Source organism: Pelmatolapia mariae, linkage group LG3_W, assembly GCF_036321145.2.
Source record: "Pelmatolapia mariae isolate MD_Pm_ZW linkage group LG3_W, Pm_UMD_F_2, whole genome shotgun sequence".
In the NCBI taxonomy this organism is placed as follows: domain Eukaryota; kingdom Metazoa; phylum Chordata; class Actinopteri; order Cichliformes; family Cichlidae; genus Pelmatolapia; species Pelmatolapia mariae.
This window is the reverse complement of record NC_086229.1, coordinates 297,832-304,972: the sequence shown is the minus strand read 5'-3', so window position 1 is coordinate 304,972 and position 7,141 is coordinate 297,832. Positions and strand designations below refer to the sequence as shown.

Genomic DNA, 7,141 nt, shown 5'->3' with positions numbered 1-7,141 from the left:
ACAGTTTTTAATGACGCACAAATGGACCAAATATACAGACACCACTGAATAAACATGTTCTCATAAATGCCATTAATATACTGGATCAAACAGTTAATAACACATTTCTGAGGTTTATGATTCATTGTCCTCCTCACTGTCACTTCTATTGGAACAGTCACTGTTTAATATTAATGGCTCGTTGATCTGGACTTACAATAAGAAGTATTTAGTCACCAACAAGGTCGAAGTTTACTTCACAGTAATTGATGGAAAATATCCAACAAACTGATTTATTCAAGTATAAAATGATCTGGATGAATCTTGGACCTTCTGTAAAACAGTCAGAGAAACAATTTCACATCTTTTTAACGACTGTATTTATCTTCATCCCCAAAGTTATTCTGTTCATCTGGACGCTGCACTGTACAGCAGACACTACGATGTTCAGTTTGTGTTTGGGATGAACCAGTTTGTGTCTGAGTGTGTTGCTGGGTCTCCACCAGTTACTCTGAGAACAGAAGAAGCTTCTCTGATGAAACGTCTTCAAGAAACTCAAAGAAGTCCAGACGCTTTTCTTTCCAAGCTCCTCAGACTACTGACGCTTGTTTCTCTCTTTTTAAAAATGAAATTTAAAGTGAATTTTGAATCAAATGTTTCTTTTCTTTCTCCCTCAGAGTGCAGACATGTCTGCTGCCAGCAATCTGCGATCTGAAGATCAGTTTCTGTGCTCCATCTGTCTGGATGTGTTCACTGATCCAGTCTCTACACCATGTGGACACAACTTCTGCAAAACCTGCATCAGTCAGCACTGGGACACTAATGGCAGACAGAAGTGTCCTATGTGTAACAGAGTGTTCAAAAGACGACCTGAACTAGACATCAACACGTTGTTCTCTGAGATGGTTGCTCAGTTCAGACGTGAAGCTCAGCAGAAAGCCAGCAGCAGCAGCTCAGAGCAACAAGCTGCCAAACCAGGAGAAGTTCCCTGTGACGTCTGCACTGGAACCAGACTGAAGGCCCTGAAGTCCTGCCTGGTGTGTCAGACCTCCTACTGTCAGACTCACCTGGAGCCTCATCTGACAGTGAAACGTCTGAAAAGACATCAGCTGATTGATGCTGTGGAGAACCTGGAAGGCAGGATGTGCACGAAGCACGATAAACTTCTGGAGCTGTTCTGTAAGACCGACCAGACATGTGTCTGCATGCTCTGCCCTGTTTTAGACCACAAGAACCACGAGTTTGTTCCTCTGAGAGAAGAATATGAAGGAAAGAAGGCAGAGCTGGAGAAGACAGAGGCTGAGATTCAGCAGATGATCCAGAAGAGACGACTGAAGATTCAGGAGATCACAGAGTCGGTGAAGATGAGTAAAGATGCTGCAGACAGACAGAAAGCAGAAGGTGTTCAGGTCTTCACTGCTCTGATGGAGTCTGTTGAGAGACGCCTGAAGGAGCTCATGAAGGAGATCGAAGACAAACAGGAAACTACAGAGAAACAGGCTGAAGGTCTCATCAAAGATCTGGAACAGGAAATCTCTGAGCTGATGGAGAGAAGCTCTGAGGTGGAGCAGCTCTCACGCTCTGAAGACCACCTCCACCTCCTCCAAAGCTTCTCCTCCCTGAAAGCTGCTCCAGCCAGCAAGGACTGGACAGAGGTCAGAGTTCATCCACCATCATATGAGGGGACTGTGGGGAGAGCTGTGGCTCAGCTGGAGGAGACAAACAGGAAACTCATGAAGAAGAAGCTGTTAGAGGCTGAGCTGCAGAGGGTGCAGCAGCATGAGGTGGATGTGACTCTGGATCCTGATACAGCTCATCCTGTCTGATGATGGAAAACAAGTGTATCATAGTGATGTGAGGAAGAATCTTCCAGACAACCCAGAGAGATTTTCTCAGTGTGTTTGTGTTTTAGGAGAGCAGAGTTTCTCTTCAGGCAGATTTTACTTTGAGGTTCAGGTTAAAGGAAAGACTAAATGGACTTTAGGAGTGGCCACAGAGTCGATCAACAGGAAGGGACAAATCACACTGAGACCTCAGGATGGTTTCTGGACTGTGTGGCTGAGAAATGGAAATAAGTACAAAGCTTGTGCTTCCCCTTCAGTCCCCCTCTGTCTTCATCCTGGTCCTGAGAAGGTGGGGGTGTTTGTGGATTATGAGGAGGGTCTGGTCTCCTTTTATGATGTAGGTGCTGCAGCTCTGATCTACTCCTTTACTGGCTGCTCCTTCACTCACAAACTCCACCCATACTTCGAACCCAGTTTAAATTATGGTGGTAAAAACTCTGCACCTCTGATCATCTGTCCTGTCAATCAAACTGAGTCGATCAACGACTTATTTTATTGGATGAATGATTGATTTTTCTTGAAGAGAACAAATGAACATATTGAGTGTAAATCCTCTACAGTCTCCATGTTTCTATAGAATCTGATCATCAGGACTCTGATTCACACTTTGATTCTCATGGAGTTTGATTTGAACAGAAGAAAAGTTGAATCAGGAAATGTTCCCACTGATGGAGACTCGAGCTGAAGAGCAAATATCAGAGAATAAATGTCCAAAAGCTTCATTTACAATAAAGTTTGTTCAATGCTTTGAGTGAATCCAGACTCATGTGTGGCTGTTATACGGAGCATCAGAGTCCAGCTGAGTTATGTTGGATACAAACTGCTTATTTTGGCTCTGTGAGGATTTTTGTTCACTGAAAACTGATAAGACGGATAATATTCAAAGAACTCTGTAGAGATTCATGCATCCATGTTCTCCACCTGCAGGTGTGGAGGAGAAAGGTGGAGCACAGACTGCTGCATCCTTCCAGTCACATCATTTTGATGATTATATTTCCATGTTGTGATGATTTGGGTTAAAGAGAAACAGAGTTGAACGGCTGCAGTCACAGCATGAATAAGATGCTGAAGCTGAGCTGTCAGTGAACATGTTTCACTGTGATTTGATTTGAAGAATATAAAGTGTGTGTGGCTGCTGACAGCTGCAGTCTCTGTTAGTCTGCATGTTCAACACACACACAACTTTCCCCCTGAGGCAACCATCCAGCAACAACACAAAGAACAGCTGCAGACACACACACACGCACGCACACACACACACACACAGAGTTAAAGAACACTTTACTGTTTAAGGCAGAATTCCTCCTTCTTCAGTAACAGTGATCTGAGGTCACTACCAGTGACTTCGCGGTTTTGGCTCAATATACAATTTACTGAAACGTGTTTTTCTTTATGCCGTACAAACTATTTTAAAAGAGCTTTGATCACAACATCTTTGCGATTTTCCCCCAAATTGGTTATTCTGATTATTTTATCTGGTTTAACTAACAAAGGCTTAAAATTTAACTCTTAACCTGATTTAAACGTTTAATTTCTCATTAACTCAAACTTTTAATTTATTTCCTTGTTTGATGTATTATTTCTTTATCCTTGTTTAATTTTTGCTGATCCTTTTTAACCAGTGTAACCTGACCTTTGACCTAGTTATTTAACTTAACTGTACTCTTGTTTTGACCTTTGACCTACTTATTATTATTACGCCGTTTTTTCCCCTTGAAAATGACCTCCAACAAGAAAGCCTCATTTCTGCTGTTTAACAGAGAAGAAATGTAAAGTGATGCCAAATTACAAAACCCTTATCTGTGTCTCTAATCAAATCTCTGTAACTTTGCTCTGCTTCACTTCAGCAGCATCAGGTAATGTTGACATGTTGATTCATGGTTTTCTTTCGTTTTTGATCTACTGCAGAATATTTTAAGGTCATCTGCTATAAAATCCCAGGCCAGGAAAATCTCCTATATGTTTTTCAAAATTTCCCCAATTAAAATCAAATCACTGAGGCCGTCTCTCCTGCATGAAGTCCAGGTGCTGGTTTTCCAGTGTGTGCGTCTGATGGCCCAAAGCTGACTCAGAGCCGTAACACCATCCATGGCTGCAGTATGGAACAGATGTGGGTGTGTCCTCATCTACCAGAGGAGTCCAAATCATCATCAAACAGCCCTACAGACACAAAAACGTGAAAATATAAACAACCAGACTATCAGCAGTGATTTAAGCACTTTAAGACCTCTGTGAAAATCATTTACAGTATATATCACAGAATTTAAGGCCTTTATAATCACAGAGCATACAGAGAAAAGTACTAAACTGAATCAATTTCAGCTTTTGTTTTTCATGATGTATATTGTATTAATAATTAAATTTCATTATCTGTGTCTTTACCACACATTTGCCACACAGGTGTAGATACTGTAGGTTCAGTGAATGCTTAAATTGCACTGATTAGAATATACTGGACATTCAAAGCTAAGATTCAGCGCACTGTGTTAGAGGCTGGGATTTGATGAATTCATCATATATACAACCTTTGATCATCGTTTATGTCCAGTTGAGCATGAATCTGTGCACTCACATATTAAATGAACTGAAATCAGTAGTGTGATCTCCAGTCTTGATATAAGGAATGAGAGAACTGACAGCTGTTATTTTAATCAGCCTGTCTCAGTTGTTTTAACTCTAAGTACCATAGAGTAATGTGGTAACATCTGGACTGACGAGTTTACTGTCAGCATTGTAATCGCTAGTTTAAAGGCTGTAGGTTGCAGCCATTGCTCTAACACTGTATAAATGTAACAGGGCTCAGTGCTGGTTCTAACGGTGTGTTCACACCGAACGCGATAGAGGCGGCCAGAGCGTCAGGTTTACATGTAAAGTCAATGGAAAGAGCGCGATGACACGCGATTGCGCGTCAAGCGAAAATTCGGAGGCAGATTTGCGAGCAGAGTGAAGCTGACCCCCCACCCACTTGAAACGTAAAGGCAAATAGGCGGAGCGGTTAGTGCTACGTTTGTGCAGATTTGTGCAGTTAAAATGAGCGTTTGTGCTGCTACGGTTTTTGAGATATTAAACATTATTTTATAGGTCATTCAAAGGTCACCATCCCCCCAGACTGCTCCAAAATGGGCCAAAGTGGTCTACTTTTTTAGTGCTACGTTTGTGCAGATTTGTGCAGGTAAAATTAGCGTTTGTGCTGCTACGGTTTCCGAGATATTAAAAGTTATATTTTTTGCTGATGACGTCACCATCCCCCCAGACTGCTCCAAAACAAACCAAAGTGGTCTACTTTTTTAGTGCTACGTTTGTGCAGATTTGTGCAGGTAAAATTAGCGTTTGTGCTGCTACGGTTTCCGAGATATTAAAAGTTATATTTTTTGCTGATGACGTCACCATCCCCCCAGACTGCTCCAAAACGGGCAAAAGTGGTCTACTTTTTTAGTGCTACGTTTGTGCAGATTTGTGCAGGTAAAATGAGTGTTTGTGCTGCTATGGTTTCCGAGATATTAAACTTTATTTTATAGGTCATTCAAAGGTCACCATCCCCCCAGACTGCTCCAAAACAAACCAAAGTGGTCTACTTTTTTAGTGCTACATTTGTGCAGATTTGTGCAGTTAAAATGAGCGTTTGTGCTGCTACGGTTTCCGAGATATTAAACATTATTTTATAGGTCATTCAAAGGTCACCATCCCCCCAGACTGCTCCAAAACGGGCCAAAGTGGTCTACTTTTTTAGTGCTACATTTGTGCTGATTTGTGCAGGTAAAATGAGCGTTTGTGCCGCTATGATATGACAATCCTGTTATGGTGTTACTGCTGAAAAATGTCTTTTTCAAATGACCTTTTGCTTTGTGTGTTCACTTGTTCAATAAAGTCCTGTTAAAAAAACCCTCTTATTGTATTTAATCAGCTAAATTTGTAATGAGTCTATTTTTTTTTTACTTCAATTTCTTTACTTCAATCACTTTTCGTTCATAAAACTACGATGCAAATGCTTGAGTATTTAATTTTTTTTAGAGTGGATTAAAAAAACTTTATTGAAAACTACATTTGAACATTTTACACTCCCATGAACACTTTTGAGAAACGAACAAGCTAGCAGTCTTTTGCATCAAATACACATTTTCTGGCAGAAAAAACTATTATTTGGCATTACTGTGTCTGAAGGATTCTTAGAACAGCGTGTTACATCTGATTTCTGAACAAGGTAAGCTTACATTTAAAATACTGAGGTTTTAGTTACTGAGTTAATACATGATATAGCTAACTGTCTGGATCAAAGGGATTTTTTTTTTGAATGTTAAACATTTTCAAAAATACAGCAATTGCAAATTTGCAAATCCAAGAAAAAAAGTTTCTAAAGCACTTTAAAAACATGTAGTACACGGGACTAAAGTGCTGTACAGTACATGTTAATGGGTTAAACACTCAGACTCAATTTAATAAACTCACAAATTCAATAGCTCCATCTTAACAATAATTCCACAAAATATGAAAGTGTAGATTGGTGGAGAACTTGGGGGAGGGGTTGCTCCTGGCTGTATATATAGGTCAGAAATCATGTTTTGCTCCATCATAATCATAGTGTGTGGTTTTTTTTTTTTAAATTTAGATGCCTCGAAAGCCATCTGTAGACAAGGTTTCCATTTTTGCAATTCTTTGCAATTCAAAAGTGGCCATAGTCCAAAATGGCAAAATAGCCACTCCAGCTGCATCAGTCTGGAAAGAGCTGAGTCAGCAGCTAGAAGACAAGATGTCAGCAAAGGCCCTGTACACTTTTGTGAAGCTAAATAGACACAACATCTGGTCAGCTTTGGAAATCAGTGATCAGGAAAGTAATAGTGAAGGAGAGTTAGATTCACATTGCATTTCTCCTGGACAAGAAAACTGTCAAGCTTTTGAACTAGAAGTCCCTTTTGAGGACTGGGTTAAATTTATTCCTGAAAAGGTTGAATACAATGACAAGTTTTCTCCTACCCAAAAAAAGGAAATACACAATTTTGAAACCTGGCACTTGGACTCATATCATCAACGATCTTATATGGAAGAAGATCAAAAATACATGTACACTTGTGTTCCGAAGAGCACAGGTCCATCCAACTGTCAACAATAATTATCTGGACATCAGAGGCGACTGTAAGGAGTGTCATGGCCAGTTAGAAATGTCATGTGACAGACAGCCAGCAATTAATACTCCAATGGTGCTCCAGTGTTTCATGAGAAATACAGATCTCTCCCTGCACACTGGCCACTCCAAGCGGTTCATGTCTGGAAACCTGCGTGAACAGATCTCTAAAGAGCTGTGTGAGGGCAGAATGGAACCG

The 7,141-nt window shown here is 40.6% G+C and overlaps 1 pseudogene; it reads left to right on the top strand.

Annotated features, from left to right (window-relative positions):
- Positions 1-568: 568 nt before the first annotated feature.
- LOC134647134 (E3 ubiquitin-protein ligase TRIM21-like) lies at positions 569-2,334 on the top strand (annotated as a pseudogene).
- The last annotated feature ends 4,807 nt before the right edge of the window (positions 2,335-7,141 follow it).